At 48.1% G+C, this 27,494-nt stretch overlaps 1 protein-coding gene across 1 annotated transcript in view; it reads right to left on the bottom strand.

Moving 5' to 3' along the window:
* LOC142790145 (uncharacterized) overlaps nucleotides 1–27,494 on the bottom strand; it is a 107,980-nt gene that overhangs the window by 52,821 nt on the left and 27,665 nt on the right. The gene's annotated exons all lie outside the window — the stretch shown is intronic.

Raw genomic sequence — 27,494 nt, 5'->3', positions numbered from 1 at the left:
GGGGTTTCCCGTCCCGAAACCTCGGTATGATTACGAGAGACACCGTATAGTGGGAGGGCTTCGAAAATTTAGTCCATCAGGTGTTTAACGTGCAATGCGACCGCAGCAGCAGGGATCGAACCCACAACCTTCGGGTCGGCAGCCGAGCAGCATAATAATCACTGCTCCACATCCGGGGACACTCTATACAGTTTGACGGTGAAATGAACACTCCAGTCGGTGTCGCATCGTTAATGTTCTTTGTACTTATCTCATTACGTGGCAAGTGCATCACAACTACGTGCTGTATAATGAGGAGGGAAAATGCCAAATAGAAAAGAGGGAATGAGTGAGAAGCAAGGAGGTGGCTATCGCAATCTGTCCAGTTTGCTACCTCATACGTGCTTGATTGATTGATTGATTGATTTGTGTGGTTTAACGTCCCAAAACCACCATATGATTATGAGAGACGCCGTAGTGGAGGGCTCCGGAAATTTTGACCACCTGGGGTTCTTTAACGTGCACCCAAATCTGAGCACACGGGCCTACGACATTTCCGCCTCCATCGGAAATGCAGCCGCCGCAGCCGGGATTCGATCCCGCGACCTGCGGGTCAGCAGCCGAGTACCTTAGCCACTAGACCACCGCGGCGGGGCAATACGTGCTTGCAGGTGATAGAGGGTGTTACAGAGGGAGTGAAAGCCTATACGATTGCTTATGCTGTATTCACAATCCAGAGGCATCGAAAGTTAGCCAGCGTAAACGTCGGGCTGCTATGCGCTGGAGAAAGGAGTAAAACGCGTCCTATTCATCAACATAGTAAATGCGCTATATATATTATGTTCTACAGTGTTGTATAGACATAACTTATTTTTGAACTCTCTTCGTTGACTTCGTGCAAAGGAACCGTTGCTTTACAGGCTCATATTCTGTCCACTTGCACCCAAGCCAATGTTCTGCGACACTTTTGCAGGTCAACGTTTAATGGTTGCTATATACCTGAGCACGCAATTTAATTACGTACAATAAATGAGACTGGTACATCGAAAGTTTTTTTTTTTTCAAATATGAAGTATTGTGCAGTGTTGTTGCGAAGCCACCTCCGAAATCCCTCCGCTGACCTCCACTGTTGCGAACGACGGACCGATCCCGCCGAAGTCACCACTGTTGCGAAAGACGGCGACGCCAACACGGCCCCGGAGGCGCCACTGCTTTCAACTCCGCCGGGAAGGTCACCAGCCGTTTGGTAGCGTATGTTTATCAGCTCGCGACTGCTTCTGCGCAGAGCTGATAAGACGAGCGGACGAGACGACGGTGAGTTAAACAAGGTTTATGTACAGCATATTTACAGAGGCGTTACAATTTCGGCACTGGGGCCGACAGAGACTCGAAGAGCCGAACTCTCCTCTCTAACACATAGGTCAGCCTTTCGCCTAAGACCGCTGACTCACACACATGTCGGCACTCCGACACGGGGACGCCTCTCACATAGGACCGCCGATCGCGACGCGCCGCAGGGCTTCTTTTATTTACACCGGGTCCAACCAAAATGTCCAATCAGAAGCGCCGCTGATCGTCCGGGCAGATTCCGCCAATGGGGCCGCCGCGCCATGCGTCAGACCACCTGACACGAGGACGCCGGCTCGCTGTCACGTGCGCAACTGACTCACTGCACGTGGGCCAGAGGAGCGCCGCGCGTGTTCACGCCGTCGAGGTGATCGCGCCAGGCAGACTGCGGGCTGGCCTTGACCCAGATTGCCTTTTTCAGAGGCACGGTCGTTTGACGAGGACTCGCTGGCATAACAGCACCCCCGCCGCCAGACAATGCACCGGAAAGACGAGCTGCTTCCACGGGGCTCGGATGTCAGGTGCGCTCGTTCGCCAGGTCCCTCCAGGTTCGCCTCCAGGGCCATGGGGAGAATACAGCTCCAAACTGTTCCGGGAACACATCCCATTTTTGACGACAGATCCCAGCTCCACTGGCTCGTCGTCACAACTTGCTGGCCAACTTCGCTCGTCTCTTCTGACCATCTTCGGTTTCAGCCCTTGTCGATGGTTCTGCAACTTGCTAAGAACGGTTCGACAACAGACAACACACGACACAAGCAAGTGCCCTCGGTCACCCAACAGAACACCAGACAAAGTATAGAACAACAAATACCTATCTACGTGTCTATCGGAATTTCGTTCCCTCTACATCAAGAGGCACATGTGGGACAAAAGACTCCTAAAGTAAGAACTTGAATTTTTCACAATTACAACCCCGCAACGAATTAGAATACCACATAAAGTTGGCCCCTTGAGATCACTCTGAACGAGAGCGCTCAGCCCAGGTCGTGATGAGGTCAAAATTTTGCCCCGAATCGCCAGCCAGAAACCGAAGGGTTGAGAAGTTACTAGCTGGAACGCACTGCTCAATGCACCTGCATTAGCGTTTACCTTTTCTTTTTTTTTTCTTTAGCGAACGTCAAAGTTGCGCTGTGGAGCAACATGCCCCACTTCAGTAACTGGCCACTTTTAGGCGACGATACCTATGCGGCACCAAGAGCGGCTCACACTTTCGACGTTGCACAGGGGAACAACGATACGGCTTGCTACTGATTGACTCCTCACCGCTTAGCTCGATATCGTGTTCGATCACCGTCGTGTCTCCGGGACGGTCCGACAACACATACGCAAACTCGGAAACAATCTTTCTCAGGTCCTCTTTCTCAGGTCCTCCTTCACTTACGCTAGGCTCTAGGTTTATCTGCTCCCGGATTACTTTCGATCCCCCTTCAATTACCTCACTAGAACTCAAAATTTCTGCTTCCTCTTCCTCTGAAGCCTTCAACAGCTGATTTACGACCGCTTGATGTTGAACATTGGGTTTCATCAAGTTGTAAATTTTGTTCTGCCGCCTTCCTACTTGCACCTCATAAGTTGTATCGCAAGGCTTCGATAATACTGTGGCGGGCCCTTCCCAATCAACCTCAAGCTTGTTCCTTTTGGGTGGCTGCCGCCGCATTACCTGATTATCAACTTCAAAAGCGCGCTTCTTCCCCGATTTCTCGTAGTGCTCCTTCGACAGCACTTTTGCCGCGTTTTTCTGGCTTTCCACGAGCGCTTCAATTTGGCTTTCCACTAGCGCTTCAATCGAGAGATCCTCACTCTGCGCTCGAATGAGCGTCTCTCGATCAACTCTCGGCAGCTCGCTCCAACTTTCCGCTACAGGCGAGAGCGTTGCAACCCTCTCGCTCTGACTCAATGGCGCCACGTCGTCTCCCCCAGCGCATACCGCGCCGGCCGCTCCCGCGACGGGCCGCTCGCGTGACTGCTCACATGACTCATGCGGAAAATTTCCTTTCTGGGGTTCCGTCGACCCGCCGACAAGGTCACTTGAGAGTTCACCGCATGGAACCAAGTCAAGCTTCCGCGAAAGCTTTCGCGCTTGCGATCGCGTGGGAGCCATGCACGCTAAGTTGGGGAAGAACGATTTGCCCTGCTCTTTGAGAAGCTGCTCCGAGTTGTTGGAGAAAAGATAAGAAAAACGACCATTCAGCGCGGCAGACACAGCCGCTTCGGTGCAAAGCTTACCGAACGGGCCTTCAATGACAACGGTGGCGATTGGTAAGCGAACACTCTGCTCCTCGGCGACTTGCCTGATCCACGCGCATTCTCCTGTGAAGTCATCCGGAGACACCAATGAAGGATGGACAACGTCCATGGTTGCCGCTGAGTCTCTAAGTGCTCGGCACGTTTTCTCATTGACCCTAATTTCTTGGAGATACGGCTCCAGCAACCGCATGTTTTTTTTTCTGATTCTCGGATCGTTGCGAAGGCAAACTTTTCCTGACAGTTTCTCGCGATGTGCCCTTCCTTTTTACAGTTGTAGCAGATTAGCGGCTTCCGTTTGTTTTCCGATTCAAATGCCTGTGTGGTAGAAACCTCACTCGATTTCTCCGCTTCTGCTTGCCCTTCCCCTACACTGTCCTTAGTAAGAGATGGGTCCTTTTTGAAATTACGGTGCGGAACGAGTTTCCGTTGATCAGGTTTCCTTGAAAAGCCCTCTTTTCTCTCATCTTTTTCAACGCGCACTGCCCTGCTATGCAACTTTCGGCGAGTATAATACTCCTCAGCTAACTCAGCTGCCTTATTTAACTGTACTTCCCCAAGTCTGTCCTGCAGCCAAAGTTTAACATCCTCCTCGATGCAGCGGTAGAATTGCTCCAATGCAACGCATTCCACCACTTTATCGCGGTCGTCATAAACACCTTCGCCCTTGAGCCATTCAATTAAATCGGCTTTAAGACGAAACGCGAAGTCAACGTGTGACTCATTCCCCTTTTCAGCATACCGGAACCTTTGCCTGAAAGCCTCGGGTGACAACTTATAACGTCTCAAGAGCACTTCCTTAACCTCGTCATAGCTCTCAAACGCTTCCCTAGACAAGCAAGTTATCGCGTCGGACACTTCGCCGGGAAGAAGAGCTAGCAGGTTCCGCGCCCAAAGAGGCCGCTCCAAAGCGTTTCGCTCACAGACGTGTTCAAACTTGACGAGATACTTCGCCATGTCCTCGCCTACTACGAACGGTGGCAGTTGGTCCCGAATTCTAAAACCGCTGACCTGAATCGTCGGAGAAGCTACACTAGGCGCCTGCGAACACTGTAGGATTGCCAATTCTAGTCGTTTCAACTCTAGGCGCTCGATCTTGTCTCTCGGCCTCCTCGCGCTCACGACGTTCGCGCCTTTCAACTTCTTCACGTTCGCGAGCTTCGCGCCTTTCAGCTTCTTCACGTTCGCGAGCTTCTACTTCTCGCCTTTCAGCCTCCTCGCGGCGTGCTTTGATATCCGCCCAGGCCTCATCGACTTCCTCCGCCGACACTCCCTCATCCTTCATGATCTCAAGGATCGCTTGCTTTCGTTTCGCACGGCCCAAAGTAATGCCGAGTTCCTCACAAATTTCGATGAGTTCCTTCACTTTAAGGTTCTCCATCGTTCACACTAGCCTCTCGCTGTTTGCCCCTGTTAAGAATTTACTTGCCGTACCCACTATAAGCCTACTAGCAAGACGCGCAAGCAATTTCTCACACTCCCGTGTTTACCACCTCCGCATTAACTTTGGTTTCAAAGCACTTCAACTTGGCTTGAAACGATCAAAGCTCACTTCAATGCTTCACACAGCCCTTTCTCTAAACTACTACAACCTGAGCTAGAGTAGTCTGGTGAACTGAGGGGAAAACATCAGGCACTCACCGCATCGATGTCGCTGACGCCGGCCGATCCCACCGCTGCCACCACTGTTGCGAAGCCACCTCCGAAATCCCTCCGCTGACCTCCACTGTTGCGAACGACGGAGGACCGATCCCGCCGAAGTCACCACTGTTGCGAAAGACGGCGACGCCAACACGGCCCCGGAGGCGCCACTGCTTTCAACTCCGCCGGGAAGGTCACCAGCCGTTTGGTAGCGTATGTTTATCAGCTCGCGACTGCTTCTGCGCAGAGCTGATAAGACGAGCGGACGAGACGACGGTGAGTTAAACAAGGTTTATGTACAGCATATTTACAGAGGCGTTACAATTTCGGCACTGGGGCCGACAGAGACTCGAAGAGCCGAACTCTCCTCTCTAACACATAGGTCAGCCTTTCGCCTAAGACCGCTGACTCACACACATGTCGGCACTCCGACACGGGGACGCCTCTCACATAGGACCGCCGATCGCGACGCGCCGCAGGGCTTCTTTTATTTACACCGGGTCCAACCAAAATGTCCAATCAGAAGCGCCGCTGGTCGTCCGGGCAGATTCCGCCAATGGGGCCGCCGCGCCATGCGTCAGACCACCTGACACGAGGACGCCGGCTCGCTGTCACGTGCGCAACTGACTCACTGCACGTGGGCCAGAGGAGCGCCGCGCGTGTTCACGCCGTCGAGGTGATCGCGCCAGGCAGACTGCGGGCTGGCCTTGACCCAGATTGCCTTTTTCAGAGGCACGGTCGTTTGACGAGGACTCGCTGGCATAACAGTGTCTGCGTTAGAACATCCAAAATGAAATCTTTGGCACAGGTTTCGTCAGGTTGAGGTGAAAAGAACGTGGCCGGCATACCCCGCCCCGTGTGTCTAATCAAAAATTTTATTTTTTTTACAACAGTACATGAGTATACAATTTTCAGGTGCACTGGCAAAGGGAACAAAACAGGGCTGACAAGGTCTGAATCTCCTGAAAAATATTACATTGAGAAATCGTATTTTATATGACTATATCACTTTACTAAGGAAACATCAAAATCTGCGCTTCGAAGCGCATATATATATACAGTACAAATCTAGAGAAATGGAACTGTACGCGCACAAACTCTTTCGATCTCTGCGCTCTGAATTTCCACAGCACTGCACCGAACTATCAGGCGGGTACCGTATAGACTACACACCGCGGGGAACACATGCTCGCCCACGACAAACTGCGCAAGGGGCGACTTCCATTATGTATGTCAGTGCTGCGCAGTGCATCTTGTTGCTAATCGCCGGGTCGTGCCCAAGGGGTCGACCACGGTCAGCTAAGACATCGCGAGGTTTCACAAATGAAAGTCCAGAGATGCTTGTACGATGCAGCCTGGATGCAGCAAAAGACAAATGAAAAAAAAGTATAGCTCACCCCCGCACGCGATCTTTGCGCCACAGCCGCATGTATCCCAATGTTTTAGCGCTGAAAAACTGCACAGACGCGTTCTTTCTATCGCAAGCACCCGTCCGAGACAGCGAGCACGCAAAAAAAAAAAACTGCAAGAAACCCGGTAAAGCGAAGGAAAATTGACCTTTGGGCGATGCGAACTGGAGCGCGGAGAGAAATGAGGGAGGATGGAACGGTCGATTAAAGCGAAGCGGCTGCTGTTTTGGCTCCGTGATGCAGGCAGAGCCGCGTACGCGATATAGGGAACGTTTCGCAATATACCGAATCGAAATCGCGCTCGCCAGAGGTGACTGAACGGCGCGTTCTCGCTAATACGCGTGACGGCCTTGGACGCGCCGCACGCGACTGCCATAGAGAGGCGTCTCATCGAGAAGAGAGGAGCTGGGGCGCGTCTGGGTCAGCGCGAGAGAACGAAGCAAGCAAACACGCGTACGACTAGCTTTGATTTCTGGTATTACGAGGAATTTGACGCCACAAAATTTGGTCTGAGCGGGGCTTGGCGCATTGTCAGGCATTTAGTTGCCTTTTCGCCCCTCCCTTCCCATTAAACCATTGGATAAAGACGTATACTTCAATTATGTATAAACTCCAATGATGAATAAACTTCAAACTTAAAAAAAAGTGGGCAATTTGCCTGATAAGATTTTAAGACGTCGGCGGATGCGTTAAAGTGGGAGGATGCATCAAAGAGAGTACGTTGCTGTTTTTGCGTATTTACGGTCTTCGGTGGGCAAGCAAGCCAAGCGAGCACCCTTGTTCATGTTTCGTTTAATGTTATTTCGTTCGGATCATCCCTAGCCCCGCCGCGGTGGTCTAGTGGCTAAGGGGCTCGGCTGCTGACCCGCAGGTCGCGGGATCGAATCCCTGCTGCGGCGGCTGCATTTTCGATGGAGGCGAAAATGCTGTAGGCACGCGTGCTCAGATTTGTGTGCACTTTAAAGAACCCCAGGTGGTCAAAATTTCCGGAGTACTCCACTACGGCGTCTCCCACAATCATATATGGTGGTTTTGGGACGTTAAACCCCACATATCAATCAATCGGATTATCCCTAAAGCGCTTCACCTGAACGCGTTATATGGAAACGGTAAGGGAAGTCGCTCACATCCAATATGCGTGGTTCTTTATTAGATAAAAATAAATAATACTAACGAAATTTAAAAAAAAAGGTTACATGGGTGTATTAAGAGCGAGAATAACAATTTGATTAATTTGGCTGCTTAGAAATCTTCAACGAGCAGTGAAACAAGAACACGAACAATTTTGCACGCATTTCATCTTTGCAGAAATGTGGTCGTTGTCGAAAATCGAAATCGCAGACTAGACAGGAGCAGTACAATATTAACTTGCCGATATTATAGCTGCAGTAAGTACGCATATTAATGGAAAAGTGAGACAACCACTGGATTAAGTTATATAACAATGGTGTGTGCCGAACAATATTAGTTAAGAACTTACCAAAGAAAAAAAAACATTTTTTGAAAAAGCACTTTTTAAACGATATAGGACAGGTATATACAGGACACGTAGTAACCGCGGGGCTGAACAATGAGAGTGAAATAACTAGACGAATAAGGATGGGGTAAATCACTTTCGGCAACCATTCTCAAATTATGAATTGTAATCTGCCATTAACCCTCAAGAGGAATGTATACATAACAGTTGCATCTTGCCAGTAGTTATATCCACGGAGAAGAAACCTGGAGGCTTACAAAAAGGGTTAAATTGAGGACGACGCAGCGAGCGATGGAAAGGAAAATGATATGTGTAAACTTAAGAGACAACAAGAGAGCAGAGTGGGTGAGGGAACAAACCGGGGTTAAGGATATCATAGCTGAAATCAAGAAGAAATGGACATTGGCCGGGCACGTAGCACGTGGGCAGGGTAACCGCTGGTCATTAAGAGTAACTAACTGGATTCTCAGAGAAGGCAAGCGGGTTAGGGGGAGACAGAAAGTTAGGTGGGCCGATGAGAATAAAAAAAAAAGTTCGCAGGTATGACGTGGCAGCAGCAAGCAGGGCACTGGGTTGATTGGCGGAACATGGGAGAAAGTTTTTCCCTGCAGTGGACGTGGTCAGGATGATGATGATGATGAACACACCACGAAGTAATTGCAGAAGCAGGCGTAGATAACATTCGCTAAACTTTAATGCTAATCACTTGAATGACTACGCAATAGGTGTTAAAATTTGGTACAGCTAGTTGCTATACCTAAACGATACGTTATTCTATCCGATTGCATGCTTACAACTTTGAAATTTCTTTATACAATAGATCTAATTTAGAAATAAGTGAGATTTCACTATACAATAGATCTTATTTAGAAATTTAAAAGAAGTGGCTTCTTCGCCAAGCCTAAAAGGAGCTGAGCTGAGCTGGAAAGCCCTTCCAGCTATGCTCTCCTCTCCTTTTAGGCTTGGCGAAGAAGCCACGTTTCTCTTCATTGTTTTTTCATTTTTTTTTCGCTTCTTGTATATTTTTGTACATATTGCTTTTTAGCTATTTCTTTCTCTCTATCTATGTATATCTCTTTCTCTATTTCTCATGCTTTGCTTTCTTTCTTTCTTTCTCTGCTCATTTTTATCTTTCTTTGATTCTCTTTCTGTCTTGCTTTGCTCTTTCTATTTTTGTGTCTCCTTCTATAGCTATCTCTCTCTTTCTTTGTCTTTCTGTCCTTCCTACTATCTCTTTATTTCTCTCTTCGTTTCTCTTTCAGTCTAGCTTTCTGTTTCTTCTGTCTCGTTTTCGGGTATCTTTCTATCTCTGTGTATTTCTATCTTAGCGTGTCTTTATTCGCTTTAGTTCTCTTCATTTTTCTCCTCTTCATTTCTATCACTTTGTTTCTCTCTGTGTGTCTGTGTTTCTCTCTATATATCTCCTTCTCATGTTTCACGTGCTCCACTTCACCGAGCTGAGTTTTCGTTTAACACTCGCACCTCCTGTGCTCGACGGATGGGGCTTGCCCAGCTGCTGTGGCGCATGCCCACCTTTGCATGGTCTTCTGCGAACACCAAAGCTATTATGGCCAGTCTTGAACAGTTCCGGCGTTAAAATTTAAAGGACAAATCATCCCTGCGCACAGTATCAACAACCAACAACAACAAAAAAAGATCAAGCAACAGATCTAAAGCGTGCGTGCTTATAGCGTCGAGGCTTCCTGTGCGTGCGGTACAAGCTGTGCTTGCGCCATACAATCACTGTAAACAGTGTGAAAGAGAGAGAGAGAGTGGTATATAGTTTCTAGAATATCGTCCTCGAAACTGCACACGCGTCGAACCGACAGCGGCCATGCTAACTTTGGGACCACTATTTCCAATTCAGCCTCCCAGTAATCGATCGATCGGCTCCCCGGGGCCGCAGTGGGGCGTATATACGTGCACACAGGTTACGTCTGTGGACATCAGTAAAAATTAATGCGGCATATTCCAGAGTATTTATTTTATTTATTTGCATACACAGATACACAAGGACACGGAGGAAAGAGGGAGAGAGCAAGCTGGCGGCTGCCACCTGGAGGGGCACAGCGGCTGCTCACTCTTTTGGGAGGAGGGAAGAAACAGAGGAAACAAAGATTAGAGGGGATAAAGAGGAAGGAAGATGAGGAAGAGAAAAAATGATGAAGACTTCGACGAGTATTAGTAAATAAAAACATAAATAAAAAGTAATAAAAAGACCATCTATAAACGTGTGGCCAGGTCCGTTTTGGTTCATAAAGGTAAGGAGAGCTCGACGGGCCTGGTCGCGTCGGGAAACACAACCGCTCGGAAAGAGGTAGTCGTGTAGGGTCGCGCACGTTATGCTGTCGAACACGTGACCACAGCGCCGAACTTCGGGGAGCTTTGGCGTACAAGAGGAACTGATCGAGGAGCGAACACACAACTATATATGTACGAAGGTTATAGGTTCACATTCAACCGACAAAAGAGTGCGTTTTTTGTTTACGTTACTTTCTTCCCGTTTTGGGCCGGAATCCTTAAAATACAATTAAAAATAACAATGTAATGTATCACATGCCTTTTTTTGCCTTAAACAGTCTGTTGGGACCATTGGTTAGCGTATAAGCGGAGCTTCAAACACAGTATAGTAACGCCACTGGCGCTTATCATGTAAGGAAGGGGGGGGGGGAAGTCCAAACACTATCCCGAAAAAGTTTTATTTTTGCATGTGCACATAAACTAGCCATGCGCAAAAGTACAAAAAAGTCTATTTCCCTCTCTCCATCCCAAACAAAAAACATTCTGCCTACCTCCCTAGGATACGCTCGCAAGCTATCGATGTACGCCAACAGACGTACTGCCGGGATGAGTCAATGGGAGCGAGTATACGCTGCGTCCATCAAACGACCCACAGCGACCAATGAATGGATGTTATCAGAGGTTCGCACGTGACTCGACCTCCCGTTATCTGTCTATACTTTTTTCCCTCCCCTCCTGTGGAGGAGTTAGTCCCTCCGATCGACTGCGAGAACCGCGCCCGTGGACCAGAGTGTGCGTGCCGCAACGCACAAGCCGCGCTCGGCGTGTAGCGAAAGCACGACATGTGTCGTATATGTATACATCTATCACGAAGGGAATCCAGATAGGGCATGTTGGGGTGAGTGAGCGGTAGCACATTTCCGGGTGAGGAAGAAGGGGGGGTATGCGTACCAAACTACGTCGCCAGAGAGGATAGTGAAGCGCTCGTCGGGCACTGGCGACAATCTGGGCAAACACAGGCACGCCCGTGAGAGAGACCAGAGTAGGGGGTGCATGGAGTAAGAAATGAGGTGGGGGGGGGGGGGAGGAACCTACAAACTGGTCTTCCTCTTTCCATCCGAGCTTGCATGTGACCACGCGGCGGCCTACTACACTGCGTAGGTGGGCAGTTTTATGTACGCGTGTGCGCGGATGCAACGTGAGAGAATGCAAGACCTGGCTACGCGGAGGAATTCCATTCAAGGCGGAAGCAAGACTGGTGTTCGTTTACGTTGTAGCGCGAACGCCCTTTTACCCCGCGGAGCCCCGGCCCTGTCTCTCCGTAACTCCTGCGTAAATGATGCGCCGGGGACACCTTGGCAACCGCGGAATGTCAACTTTTCATTTGTGGTTGGGAAAAAAGCAGTGTTCCTGAACGTGAGCGCACACGTTTCGAAGTTGAGGAATAGTAAATACCTTCTTTTTTTTTCGCTTTTTTTAAGGCAATGAAAGCATTTCGTATGGGAGCTGGAGTTACAGAAGCAGTGTAAGTTCACAGAAAAAAAAAAAAGACCTTTAAGGCTAGAATTGGTAAGTAAGGAACTACAGTCAAAGCCCGATCTAATGAAAGACCATTTTAAGAAGTCCCTGATCTAGTCAAAAAATTTCCATTCTCCGGAAAATACCCGTAGTGTTCAGTGTTGTCAACGATTCGAACTGACAAACAAGTCCCCCCCCCCCCCCCCCGAAAACAAAAGCCAATATAACAATGTTTTTCTTGAATTACCGAAGTTAAATAAAAAAAAACGTTGATTTCTTTACAGACGTTAATACCTTCTTATGTAGGGTAGTTGGTTCATATCACTGAACGGGTAGCACTCCTGCGCAAATGGCGGGAGAGGTCCGACTCAGTACAGGCAAACGGCAGACTTGGCCCTCCATTCAGATAATTAGGGGCACCCCCACCCCTCACAAGCCTCCCTCATAGGCGCACCTATGATCGTGGTAGTGTTTGAGTGTAGCTACGCGTTACAATATCAGATATTGAAGGACCTAAAGATCGCTTTCTCGATTTCACGAACTTACTGATTTAACGATATAATTTGAGTATGGTCATTAGTGATCACCTGTTAAAACGAGTTTCAGCTGTAGTTAGTTTTAAAAAATACGCGATAAAGGTATAACATAAAACTATAAAAAGAAATATAAACTAGACGATTAGTTAATCTTAAAAGGAAACTCCTTAAGGACGCTGTTAAGAAGAGCGAAGATGTCTTTGAACGCTTAGAGCCCTGGGTAAATGTTGGCTGTTACCTGACGGCTGTGTATGGTGCGAACGCCTCATGATACCTAACGATACTTGGTCTTATTGAAAAACTCGGCTCATTGTTTTTTTTTTTTCAAATTAAGGTAAGATGAAATTCACAGAAACGATTTCGTTCGGTGTCACTCGTGGCCAAATGAGAGAGAAAGAACTTAGCACCTTTTTTTAAGATTACACGCTGTTGAGTAAATGTTAGCACTTTCAGATAGAGCCGGCTACTCCTTTTCACAGACAAATGAATTCGTGAAAATCACAGCTTATGAAAAAAAAACCACAACATAGAGCATCCAGGGCCCACAGTTCGTGTAAGTCAGTGAAGCCATGCATAAACATTATCGCATGGGCCCACAGTTAGTGTAAGTCAGCCAACACATGCATAATTATCACATGTTACACGAGGTCTATTCACGTAAAATATCGACACAACAAGCAACAACATAAAATAGAGTCCAGTCAGATAACTAACTATAGTTCGCGCATAAAATGCAGTTGTGCGACTACGTCTGCACATTTATTGCGATAACCCCGCCGTCAACAGCGCAGAAAGCATTCAAGGAGCTTGGATTCCACCAGCTGACCACTGCTGCGTCCGGCCAGATGCTCAGATGCTTTCACACTAAATCTCTTCTATGACATATATATATATATATATATATATATATATATATATATATATATATATATATATATATATATATATACGTCTCCCGAATTGGCTCGCACGTCTTGGGGGTGTGCTATATCTTAGGTTCAAACGGCAATAAACGAGAAAATGCATTTACACATACGTCAGTCACAGCCCTATATATAAAGATATATATATGGGACCGAATTCGAACGCTCCTGCCTTGTGATGGGCATGTCAACATGACGTGGCAAACGCGAAGCCATATACGCACTGTCCGTTCACCGTCGACCGTTCAGAGATAGATTCGGGTAGCCTGAAGAAGGTCACTTCAGATAGTCTATTGTGCTCGCAACGTGCTCAAATTTGCCTCTTATCTTCGTAGCCCAATTCCGTGTTCTGATGTCGTGCGTCTTGCCGTGTAGGCCGGCAATTTCCTATATATACGCCAGGGTATATTGTAACGCGTAAAATGATTGACGCGAAATATTTGTGCTGTATCTGCCCTCGGAGAAGTCGCCTGCTGCTTTAGCAGGCGGGTTGCCTTTAAGTACAAGTCCGGACAATGAAAGCTTGTTTCTCTGTCTTGTTTTTTTATTCTTACTGTTTCAAAAGCAATGAAGACCACAAGATGTGCAACGTTCCTGCTACACTTGGTTTTGCTTGATCTTTTAGACCTTTTTAATTTGGGGGGGGGGGGGGGACGTCCAACTACACTCTATCCATGTTTTGCGTGTGCGTCTATATGGGTGTGCACACACACACACACACACACACACATTATATATATATATATATATATATATATATATATATATATATATATATATATATATATATATATATATATATATATATATATATATATATATATATCTCCGCAGGCGACTCTATAGGGATCTCGGCCGATTCTCGCCGGTCCAGCAAGTCATTTCCTACATGCTACACACATGCACTCTAGGACTGCGCGGCGTTGACCTTTTTACTGCCCCTTTTATCTGATCCGACTCGTCTGCTTCAAATTCTGAACCAGCGGGCACTCGGAGCGTGGACGCGTGTGCAAAAGCGCGTCGAAGGCAGACGCAGCCTTCAGTGGCGCGGGAAAAAAAAGCGACGAAATACAAGAGAGATGCGCCAGCGGTTCACGCCGGCGAACCGAACAAAGGTGACGTTGAAGCGAAGCCTCCTCTTAGGGCCCTTTGAGCAGCAAGGCGCGGAAGATGGACAGGCGCAGGACGCGCAGCGTACAGGTTCTAAAGGACGCCGACGCTGCTTTCGTAATCATTGATAGCTAGATAGGAAACTGTGCAAAAGATGCACGCGGTATATGCCACGAGTACGCAGCAAATCGATTGATTGATTGATATGTGTGGTTTAACGTCCCAAAACCACCATATGATTATGAGAGACGCCGTAGTGGAGGGCTCCGGAAATTTAGACCACCTGGGGTTCTTTAACGCACACCCAAATCTGAGCACACGGGCCTACAGCATTACCGCCTCCATCAGAAATGCAGCCGCTGCAGCCGGGATTCGATCCCGCGACCTGCGGGTCAGCAGCCGAGAAGCTTAGCCACTAGACCACCGCGGCGGGGCCGCAGCAAATTACTAATCACTGGAAAAAAAATATTCATTGTTCACATTCATATGAACGCTTTCGTGACCTTCAAAATACTCCGTTATATACTCGTAGTATGCATGTCGATTTGTTGTAGATGAGTCAAAAGAGCTTATGTGTCCGTTGAACATCCGCGCGTCCGCCATGTACGCCCGCAGGACGCCTGCTGGATTGCCAATAAGTACGCGCCTTATGGTCATGCGGATGTCCGCTGTTCGCCTGTCACCCATTTGCGGATGACCAGTGGAACGACCGAGACATCGAAAAGAGGCTGACCGGTGGACGCCCGTCGGCGTTATGTGACCTCAGGGCAGTTACGGGGTCGGGTCAAGAATGAGTACGTCCCCCTCCCCTCTTCCCCAGACATCCAAGTGCGGACCCCTTTAGGACGCTGCATGCAGGCTGTCACACACTGTCATCGCTTCATGGCGTATAGCGTGTACCATGTTGAGCGCACGCTCACGCCAGAGAGAATTCCTCTTCCTCGTGTTCTTCGGGAGCCTTCGTGATGAAGTCCAGTGGCGGACATTGCTCCTCCTCATGGCTAGGGAAACACGAGGAAATAAATTACGTTTAAAATTTGACAGAGGAAGCAAGCGAGAAATTAGAAAGATAGATAAATAAAAACAAGAAAAAATATAAATAAACATATAAATCAAGAGAAAACGCAGAAAAAACTGGAAAAGGTAAGAAGAAATGAAGAGAGGAGGTAGAAAAGAGAAATCCGAAGAGAAACAAAGGTGGCTGTCCAGCTCCACGCTTCCTTCGGGCCTGGCACCACTAAGGCTAACCTGCCCCCTCCCTTTTTTTTTTTTTTTATTGCTGTGTGAGTGTGGGGGGGGGGGGGTGAAACTGAAAAAAGTACAGGCCTCTGCTTCGTTGTAAAATGCCGCGCACCTTTACCACGCTCGCACTATGTAGACGCCATCTTACTACTTACCGTCTTACTACTATGTAGCCGCGTTGGAGTATAAGGGGTGATTCGATATAGAAGTGATTTCGTTGTACAGAGGTTCGTCCAATTGAATGAGTGGCACTGAGGGGCAGACGGAAGAAACGATGGGGCGCATGTCGGAACTGAACTTGGGACGTCATTTATCCGATCGGGACAACTTGCGCAATTCTAGAGCTGCACACGGAACAGATCACTCGCAAACGTTATTAATAATAGCAGGGGTTTAGTTTACATCCCAGAACCACGATACGATTGTGAGAGACGGCGTATAGTGGAAGGGCTGCGCACGTTTCGACCAACTGGTGACCTTCGAAGTGCGCCGACATCGCACAGTAGCGGGACCTCCAAGTGCGCCGTTATCGAAATTCAACCACCACGGTTGAGCTCGAACCCGCGACCTTCGGTCTAGCAGCCGAGCACCCTCCACTTGCAAGGCTTAAGACACGTAAGTGAACGAACGAGTGCCGATTTTAAAGGAAAATCAAAGTACCCCCCAAAAAATGGCGTAAAACTCGTCACACGGTGTTAAATGTGGTGCGCACACACCATGGTTGTATAACAAGTTGTATAAATGTGCTTTTTTAAATTTCGGCGGCCTCTTTAGCGCAACAATTGAGGAACCGCTAAAACTGAGGCCGCCGGAAACACGTGATTGTGATGCCTTGTCAGCACGCCCCACAATTATTTGGGAATCGGTCCGATATATACTCTATCGGACGAGCATCATCGTAAATGGCAACGGTTATCGCGGGGCCGTTTTCTTTTTTTAAATTACCGGCCTCGTTGAATTCGCTCAATCAAGTATGATCGACGACACTGCACTCAACCCGTCCCCTTGGAAAGTATAGCAAAGTATGCCTCTAAATGTCGCGTGTTTTGTAATAACGTCAAGGGTTACTCACGTCATGCGCCCCGCCGCGGTGGTCTAGTGGCTAAGGTACTCGGCTGCTAACCCGCAGGTCGCGGGATCGAATCCCGGCTGCGGCGGCTGCATTTTCGATGGAGGCGGAAATGTTGTAGGCCCGTGTGCTCAGATTTGGGTGCACGTTAAAGAACCCCAGGTGGTCTAAATTTCCGGAGCCCCCCACTACGGCGTCTCTCATAATCATATAGTGGTTTTGGGACGTTAAACCCCACATATCAACCAATTACTCACGTCATGCGGATTCAGTAATACTACTCAAAGAAAAAAAGAAGACAAAAAAAAATCACCAGCATGCGAAGCAAAATTACCGAAAAAAAACTTCAAATTAATTAGTACGAAAAACACTAAACTACAGATGGAATAGATATGTGATCGTGCTGAATGTAACTAGAAGAATAAAGTACACGAGACTTGTGCACATGCGTGCACTATAGCATCACTACAAACCCGTACAAATACAAGTATATATTACAGTATAAACTACAAAAAAAAGCGGCAGTAAAGGGAAGACAGAAGCGTGCGATGAAAAAAAAAAATCGTAAACAAAGGAGCTAGAACATCGAGCCCACAGGGGCTAGAAACACAGGGCTACAGCTTTAAGATCTAGCCTTGCCTTGAACAAGACAAGTCTACTTGTCGAAACATCGGCTCGAGCAAACAACCCCTGTTTCTGCATTTTTTTTCTTTTAGTATAAACTATCGTTTCCTATCACTTCAGAGTCTATACATGACAACGTTCCTCGTATTCGACGGGCTCTGGATGTCCAAACTTCTTACAGTGTGCCCAGGCGAATCAGAGCAACGTTTTATCTCTATCGCCTGCAACGCTGTTCCTCTCTCAGCGTTATCCCGCTATCGCCACAGAACACTATGCATCAATCAATACGCGTATTCTTCGCTTCCTGTCCATTTTTTCAAGTATTTCGCCACAGAGATTCCTGATGTCATCTTGGAGCAGAGCTTAGGCACGACTCTCTTTCATCTTGTTTCTTTAGATTAACCCGGTTCTTCGCATATGCCTATTTCCTCGTACAGCTTAACCCCCCCCCCCTCCCAACACACTTTGTCATTTATTACCTCCTTTGTCTTCGAATCAGAAGGCGCCGACACACACACACACACACACACACACACACACACACACACACACACACACAGACCAGCGCGTAAGAGTGACCAGCCAGAGAGAGAGAGAGAGTGGGAGAGAGAGAATATAAAAATAACGTAAAAAGAGCGAGGGCGATCTGAGGTCCCATCATATATAATCCCGCATGCACGATGCGAACTCGTACACGCACCACGCCGATGGACCGACCAAGGCAGCAGGTAATAACAACTACCGGCCCGGCAGCGATGCAGGCGGGGGCAGCGAATGGCCGAAGTGGCGGGAATCAGACTGAAAAAGAAGAGAGAAAAATGCCTGGAGAGCAAGGCCGTAAGAAATAACAAAAATAAAGAATGAGGGAAGATGCGGGGAGGGGGGGGGGGGGTCGCATCTTCGCTGCAGTGGAAACCTGTTTATGGACGTCGAGCGACGAGGACAACACGCTGCTACACTTCGACCGAAGCGTGGGGCCCGGCTCTCATCTCTATATGCTCTATTAGATGACCCCCCCCCCCCCCCCCCCCCCCAAGCGCTCACCACGCCTCAGCAGCCCGCTACACACTATCTCGTGCTATCTCTCTCTCTCCTGTCTCTTTTCGTGCATGATTTCCGTGGACAAAGGCTGTTTCCGGTGGCGATGCAAAGACCTATAGCCCCCCTCTCCCCCCGTCCTCCTCAGTCCTTTTGTACTTTAGATCCCCATCATACTTTTCCATCCCCCCTACCTCCTCTCCGATTTCTTCCAGTCAGATCATTGCACAGTGTTTCAATTTAGATGCCATCATCTGTGGTGTAGTGGCACAGTCGAGGGATCGGGCCCTGACGGCGATGTCTGGATCGTATAATATTCCGCCTCCTCTCCCCCTCAGCCCTCGACGACTCCCCTCCTCTCTCTGGTAGACAGGTAGATAGGCAACGAACGCGGTAATGCACGTTGCATTCTGTTTGCCACTCGATATAGGGGAAAGAGTGCTGTACTGGGGTTGGGAGTGAGAGAGGTGGGTCATTTGTTTGGATGGCTTGAAAGAGAGCCCCGAGGTCATTCCGTGTTTCTGTGCATAGGAAAGCATCGCGAAAGAGGGGGAGAGAGTAGAGACAGGGAGAGAGAGCACGCCGGCCATTACGTCATGTGACGCGCCGTGTTCCATTAGACGGGCTTCGATAGCGCCCGCATGCGAAGTAGGCCGCGCCAGCGTAGAGTTAATGAGAAAAGGGTGTTACGCGTGGAGTACGATTTCCACTCCGCGGCAGCAACCGTCATAGTGATTAGCATCCCGCTCCGTCAATGTCATGTACCTGCTACGTTGCGTTGTGTTTGACTATAAGGACACGGCCTCCGAAACGTATACTCATTTCTGTAATGAAATTACCCACCCGGGCATTCACGGCTCGGCGTTATAACTAAGTGCGAGGCAATTTCTCCCCTAAAGCATAACAAATAAAAAATGACATTGTCAAGTGGCATTGTCAAGGGTGATTGATTGATTTATATGTGGGGTTTAACGTCCCAAAATCACCATATGATTATGAGAGACGCCGTAGTGGAGGGCTCCGGAAATTTCGACCACCTGGGGTTCTTTAACGAGCACCCAAGTCTGAGCACACAGGCCTACACCATTTCCGCCTCCATCGAAAATGCAGCCGCGGCAGCCGGGATTCGAACCCGCGACCTGCGGGTCAGCAGCCGAGTACCTTAGCCACTAGACCACCGCGGCGGGGCCATTGTCAAGGGTGGCATTGTGGCACTGTCAAGGGTGGAACTGTTGACCAGGGCAGTGGCGTAAACCGCAAAACACTCCTTGCAAGTGTCTCCCGTTGGTACTTATCCTTCGAACGTGATGTTTGAATTGCTCGACAGTTAAGTATAACACATTGAACATTTTTGTTATTGCCTGTCTATATTGTAGTGTGCAAAAGAGTATTGAAATCGCAACTGGCGCTCGACCGCATCAGGAGAAACCTCAACATAACAATTACACTATAGCTGGGAAGCCACTTTCTTTTTCATTGTTATTTGAAGCATAACTTTAATTGTTTATATAAATAAAACTAAACAACCACCATGACAAGAGGTCTCTCGTTGTGGTTTTTCTGTATTCACGCCACTGAATAATAAGGTAACTTGTTTTGGGACCATAATTCATCTACTGTTTTTGCACCAAGCTTACTTCCCTAATCACATCCGCCCCGGTGAAGCATTGGTTACGGTGCTCGGCCCACAAAGGTTGGGGGTTCGAACTCCGGCAGCGGCGGTCACATTTCGACGGAGGCGAAATGCGGAGGCCCGTGCACCGTGCGATGCCACCGAACGTTAAAAAAAAAACACCAGATGGTCAAAATTTCCGGAGCTCTCCGCTACGGCGTCTCTCATGATAATATCGTAGTTTTGGGACGTAATATACCATGTAATAGTATTATTATTACTCCTCCGGCTAATCACAGGAGGAGGCGTATCAAGTGCTTATCAAGTGGCAAAGTTGCGGCCTTGTTGACCAAAGTATTATCTCTTTCTTGCTCAGTTTTCGTAGAACCGATTCCTTATTTACACCATACAAAACATGAATCGCATATGTGGTCTGTAGAGACACCCTCGATGACGAGCGATACAGCGGAGTTCGAGCTTATGGATGTAACTTCGTACGTCTCGGTTTCCTAAAGAATGATAAACGCGTCAATATAATGAAACGGGTATCTGAAAAGGAATGGCTTGAAACGCGGTTTAAAACAGTAACGGTGCAATGTACGACCATTATCACCTCGGCTTGCAACATACAGATACACACGAGATAGACACTAAAATGAAATAAATTATTATTGCTGCCATTCATTTTACCTTGACTGTATAATTACTGCAAGAGAAAGTTAAGCTAGAGTACTATGCATGAATATGGCGCTAGAACATTCACACGTGAACGTCGGTGTAATGTCAGGAATTTCAAATACTTCTCGAGTATTTTGGACTCATTGGGTCACGAAATTATACCTGAAAGTTGTTTTGTTCAAAGCTTTGGGTGCCGCAGAATACAATGCAACTTTTATCGATAATGATTACGTAGGCTCTAGTAGACGCCGTCAAAATCTATGACGTCACGGCGAACTGGTGTGAGAACTTCAAGGCGACGTCGCCACCTGTATTTCTCTTTATTCGCGCTCTCTCACCCATCAAGCGTCTTCTCGCGGTAAGAGCGGTGCTTTCGGTGGTGTGCTATTGTAGTTCACTGATACGAGACAAACCGTTTTACTCTTTAGCGCCCACTTAAGGGTGCCACATCGTCACGACAACTAATCAACGTGGATTCGATAGACAGCGGACAATCCAGGTCAAGTCTGTTCGCGCCACGAACACGTCACGACACGTTCGCTATCTGCCACCACGACAGCTGACTCATCGTGCCAAAAGAAACCAGGTGCGCCGATAACGGCGCCACGGTTATTTTGTATTTACAGACACGGGGCTCCCCGCAGGGCTGGTTGCAAAAAGAAGAAGCATACAGAGGCGCACAACTGATCCCCTTTCTTGGGCAAAGAAATGCACTCTGCCTTGCACATACTTTGCTCCCTCACGCACTTTCTCGCGAAGCGATGACTCACACAGGGCTAACCACCCTGCGAACAAGGAGAAGCCAACACGAAAGTAAACATCGCAATGAGGAGCAAGGGCAGTATGCATGCAGCCACGGGCACAGTTAGAGACGCCCGTACTCTGTTGGCTGGAAATTTGTATGTGTGTGTTGGGGGGTGGGGGGGGGGGGGTGCTTAGAGGTCATAGGGAGGGGGAAGTACAGTGGCAGACGCGTCCTTTTATACTTTTACTTTCGCCTTTTGTCGTTCACAATCATCCCCCCTCCCAATCCATCCCCCACCCCTGTAGTCCCGGCCACCTTCGCCGTGCAATTCGAGGCCGCGCCTTTCACGCCTGGGTAACCCACACATGATCTTTTCCTCACGGTCCCCAGCTGCGGCTGGCCGGGCCAGAAGGAAACAAATGCCCAGTACAACAGCGAGCGGTCGCGAGTTTGGGTGGAAAGGTCGAGCTGCCGTGAAGATAAAGCTGGATAAAGAAAGCAGAGTGAGGGATGAAAAAGGCGTTCTTTCAATGAGCGAGAAAGGGAGGTAGGGGAAACCGAACATTACACCCCGTTGTTGCTAGTTTCATGCAGCGTTGCCGGGTAGCGGATAATATACGGCCTGCTCCGGGCACTCGTGTGTCCTTTGAAATGTTACAAAAAGAAATGACACCAGAAGAGCAGCACCTCCCAAGTCTGCGACAACATACAAGCACGGCTAAAAGCCAAGTAAACAGCTGGGAATCAGAACATCAATATGAGAAGGCCACCTCTTGCCCAACTTGACGGAACGCTTAAATACCACATGTATGTACATATTAAACGTTCAGGTTAAAAGAGCAAGTGAAGAAGTAGGGTACAATACAAATAATCAATATGCGCGCTCGATGTATATCGATGCATGTCAGTTATTTGAAAGCGAGCCATACGAGCACAAGGTTGCACTGAAGTCCAAAGATTTTCCCCAGTTTAGGTTGCACATACACGGTTCAATCGCCCGCCTTGATTATTGTCATTACGCGGTAAGTGACAGATTGGTTTTGTTTTGTATGCATGCACTGCCACTCATCATTCGACGGCAAATCACAATGACATGGCTTGAATTAGGAGAGCACTTTCTTGGGTAGCCGTAAGAAGTTTCAGATATCCTTGCACGTGTTACGAAAGTCTTCTCAACGGAGCGATTGGAATTCAACGAGGTTTACCGGCTCGTAAGCTGGTATATTATATCGTGGAGGGTGGGGGGGGGGTGGGGGGTGGGGGGGTGGGAGGGCAGCCATTTATACGACTCCACTTTGTATGTTCGTGTCTGAGTGCGCCTATGTCAGGCCCGCAGCTATGAAATTTCTTGGAGGGGGTGGTACTTTCTGAAGACTGACCACTTTACAAAAATGTATTTCCGTTGCTTATTTTCGGTAAACCACCTCCATCACAATTTCGGGGGGGGGGGGGGGGGGTGTAGGGCACCTTGTAGCTACTGGCCTGGCCTATGTATACATCCCTGGAATAGCCATGGGTTGGAGAGTTCAATTCCTGCCTCGCATAATTTTATATTTTACGTGCGTAAACAAGCACGCACGCATACAAACACACGCACAAATATACATAAAGAGCAACTAAGCTCCCCCCCCCCCCACTTTAAATAAAAAATTATTTCCGGCTATGAACCCTGACACTTTGACTATGCCAATTGGCCTCCGACGATGCCTCAGCTATACCATTAGCATCCATGCACGCTGCACGGTTACTGGCGGTCCCCTAACTTCGATGCCCGACGTGTTCCAATACGCCGGTTTTCTCAGTGTTTTCGACCCTTTCTCGTGTGACTTTACGCAGATATTCGGGGACGTACACCTCCGATAACAACCCAGCTGCGAGGCGGTTGCCACGCGGGAACAGCGGAGGAGAGATGGAAGCTCCTGTCTGAGACTTTTCCCGCGCATTTAGCGATACGCCGAGACAGAGAGGGGGAGGGCAGGGAGTAATAATAAACATATAATCTTGCTTTCTTCGAGACTCAAGGCATAGGACGCTTTACGCCTGGGACGCTTTACGTCATCACTTGCATGTCTTGACTTGAAGTATACGGTTTACCCGTAATTTCGATATGGATAGGGGCGGGGGGTGAGTGAGTACTTCTCTGTAAGAATGGAAGGATTTGGGTTGGCTGCATTTCCGATGGAGGCGGAAATGTTGTAGGCCCGTGTGCTCAGATTTGGGTGCACGTTAAAGAACCCCAGGTGGTCTAAATTTCCGGAGCCCTCCACTACGGCGTCTCTCATAATCATATGGTGGTTTTGGGACGTTAAACCCCACATATCAATCAATCAATCGAAGGATTTAGGTTGGTGTGGAAGAATTTTCGGGGGTGTAAGAAGAGGGGGGGGGGCTGTTAGTGGGCTGATGATTTAGATCGGCATAAATCCTTGTGAAAAAAAAAAAAACGGTAGCTTCTCTATCATATACCACCTAAAGGAGGCGATCCGTTTATTGGCAGGAATAAGTGCTGCGACTTCGTTCACGTAGTTTAGGAGGCATTTGTTATACGTGAAGAACGTCAGCGCGATGGCGTGCTGTAAGAAAAAAAAACAAAAAGGAAAAAAAGCAGAAGAAAGAAATAATTGAACAAACGAAGCTACACGATTGTATGTTTACTATCCGACGCAGTATAGTAAGAGAGAGAGAGAGAAACATTTATTGCAGTATAGTAAGAACATAGGAATTAAGTGGTTGGCAGTCGTACGCCACTGTACCTTGCGCATGGTCATTCACGGGATTTTCTTTCGGAGGGTGCAAATACGTTTTGCATCACTACTGGAGGATGGGCCGAGCGTTAGTTTAGCTTAAGTGGCGGGGGGGGGGGGGGGTGCAAGTTGAACAAACGAAGCTACACGATTGTACGTTTACTATCCGACGCAGTATAGTAAGAAAGAGAGAGAGAGAGAAACATTTATTGCAGTATAGTAAGAACATAGGAATTGAGTGGTTGGCAGTCGTACGCCACTGTACCTTGCGCATGGTCATTCACGGGATTTTCTTTCGGAGGGTGCAAATACGTTTCGCATCACTACTGGAGGATGGGCCAAGCGTTAGTTTAGCTTAAGTGGCGGGGGGGGGGGGTGCAAGTGATGGCGCGGCTTGAGGGGGTAAGTGCCTCTTTTGCGCTCAACTGCGAAGCCCATGGCCTTGAGTGTCTACCACAGAGCTACACTGTTGCCTCAAGACGTTGCGTGCTGCCACAGGTGCAATTCTTGTGCACCGTGCACGAGTCACATACGTTGGCACGCATGGTGTACATGCGAAATCAGCTGGTCACGTATTCCGAAAAGGACGGAGAGGAATGGAACAGAAGGCCATGTTTTGACCGTGAATACAAAGTATTTCGCGAACCAGTCAGCCTCGCTGGTAGGCAGGTGACGCCTCCTTTGCCGTATCACAGCATAACACCTAAATTATAGTACTGAAAAACCGGCTTTCGTGAGTGGTCTCGCTGATCATGCGTCTTTGACAGGCGCATCGCGGTACGCTAATCAAACGGCGTTGGGTGTACGTACGTCTTACGTCGATTATGTACAGAGGTGTAGGCAGACATCTATTTCCGTTGGAGAGGGGGGTTGATTCGACCCTCTCCGTATCCCCCCCCCCCCAAATCATGGTGTTAAAACACAACGCATAAGTTCCCTGTCTCTCTATTATGCCAAAGTATGAGACTGTCTTTGCCCCCCCCCCCCCCCCAAAGTGAATGAGGAGACAGCCCTCCCCCCCTGCCCTCCTATGCGCACGCCTATGGAAGGTTGCACCACTGCCATAACCAAAACGAACGAAAGAAGAGCAATCGCGATCTAGGAGTTTGTTTTTGTTAGACACAACCATTTGAATTAAGCCAGCAGATACCAATAGTCCAACTGTCCCACAGCTTGAGTTAAACAAAGGAACGCACAGGAGGAGTTATCTGCACTCTTCCTTTAAAAAACTTAGTGTCATAACTAGGAGATTAACTGGGTAAACGGATAAACAGAACCCGCAATCTACGCATCACGTGGCGTAGCAGGGGGAGCGGAGGGGAAAACTCAACCCTCCAAAAATTTTCAAAATTTCACTAGGAGATTAATTGGGTAAACGGATAAACAGAACCCGCAATCTACGCATCACGTGGCGTAGCAGGGGGAGGGGAAAAGTCAACCCTCCGAAAATTTTCGAAATTTCACTAGGAGATTAATTGGGTAAACGGATTAACAGAACCCGCAATCTACGCATCACGTGGCGTAGCAGGGGGAGGGGAAAGGTCAACCCTCCGAAAATTTTCGAAATTTCACTAGGAGATTAATTGGGTAAACGGATAAACAGAACCCGCAATCTACGCATCACGTGGCGTAGCAGGGGGAGGGGAGGGGAAAAGTCAACCCTCCGAAAATTTTCAAAATTTCACTAGGAGATTAATTGGGTAAACGGATAAACAGAACCCGCAATCTACGCATCACGTGGCGTAGCAGGGGGAGGGGAAAAGTCAACCCTCCGAAAATTTTCGAAATTTCACTAGGAGATTAATTGGGTAAACGGATAAACAGAACCCGCAATCTACGCATCACGTGGCGTAGCAGGGGGAGGGGAGGGGAAAAGTCAACCCTCCGAAAATTTTCGAAATTTCACTAGGAGATTAATTGGGTAAACGGATAAACAGAACCCGCAATCTACGCATCACGTGGCGTAGCAGGGGGGAGGGGAGGGGAAAAGTCAACCCTGCGAAAATTTTCGAAATTTCACTAGGAGATTAATTGGGTAAACGGATAAACAGAACCCGCAATCTACGCATCACGTGGCGTAGCAGGGGGAGGGGAGGGGAAAAGTCAACCCTCCGAAAATTTTCAAAATTTCACTAGGAGATTAATTGGGTAAACGGATAAACAGAACCCGCAATCTACGCATCACGTGGCGTAGCAGGGGGAGGGGAAAAGTCAACCCTCCGAAAATTTTCGAAATTTCACTAGGAGATTAATTGGGTAAACGGATAAACAGAACCCGCAATCTACGCATGACGTGGCGTAGCAGGGGGAGGGGAGGGGAAAAGTCAACCCTCCGAAAATTTTCGAAATTTCACTAGGAGATTAATTGGGTAAACGGATAAACAGAACCCGCAATCTACGCATCACGTGGCGTAGCAGGGGGAGGGGAAAAGTCAGCCCTCCGTACATTTGCAATTTTTCCCGGGTATATATACAGGCACACATACAAACGCATACACGAAGATGCATGAAGCGTGGTTGAACCCCCACCCCTTCCCACGACATTGTAGAAACATTCGCTACGTTACTGGAACTCAATCATGATCCAGCTTCCAGTTCCACATACAGTTTAACTTGCAGTATGTGGATTGTAGAACATGAGTATGTTCGAATGGCTTGTGTACGGCCAGAACACTCGAACCTTCAGAAACAATGAAAAAAATGCGCAAAAGTGCGGCCTACAGTAGACGAGGCGGCTCACCTCCACAGGAGCTAAATGTAATACGGAAGGAGAGGGGGTGGCAAGGGGCTGCCTCCACCTCCCACGTAGACACCTGGGGGAGGGGGATATGTCTGCTCTCTACTGCGGCGTGCCCTGCCGTCATATTGTGGTTTTGGTACGTAATACCGCGTAATAGCCGTGAACCCATACTATTGCATTATTGAAATTGCCGCGCTAGTGCCTGACTTGACTAAGGTCCTTAGACTTGACAAACCGGTCCTGCCATCTAGCGCATTCTAACCAAAAAAGCCCTCATGACTTGGTGACTACCAACATCTCTACGAGACGATAAAGCGTTACAAACAATCATGTATTTTTTTCTGACTAGTTTTATGAAAATTACTTTCTTCCACTATTCTGGCCAATTACGTTATACGATTGTTGTCTCCAAGTCTTAGCTACAAATCTCAAAGGCTGTACCTTTGCACTTTTCTACAGTAAATACAGCAAAATTTATCACTACAAGCGTCAATTTATTCTTAATTTCAAGAACAATAAAAAGAAAAAAAGATGTCGCGATGGCAACGGTGTGGTTTTCCTTACATTAGTTATA

The sequence above is a fragment of the Rhipicephalus microplus genome, unplaced genomic scaffold, assembly GCF_043290135.1.
Source record: "Rhipicephalus microplus isolate Deutch F79 unplaced genomic scaffold, USDA_Rmic scaffold_72, whole genome shotgun sequence".
In the NCBI taxonomy this organism is placed as follows: Eukaryota; Metazoa; Arthropoda; class Arachnida; order Ixodida; family Ixodidae; genus Rhipicephalus; species Rhipicephalus microplus.
The sequence above is the reverse complement of the archived record's forward strand: the minus strand, read 5'-3'. Positions and strand labels throughout refer to the sequence as shown.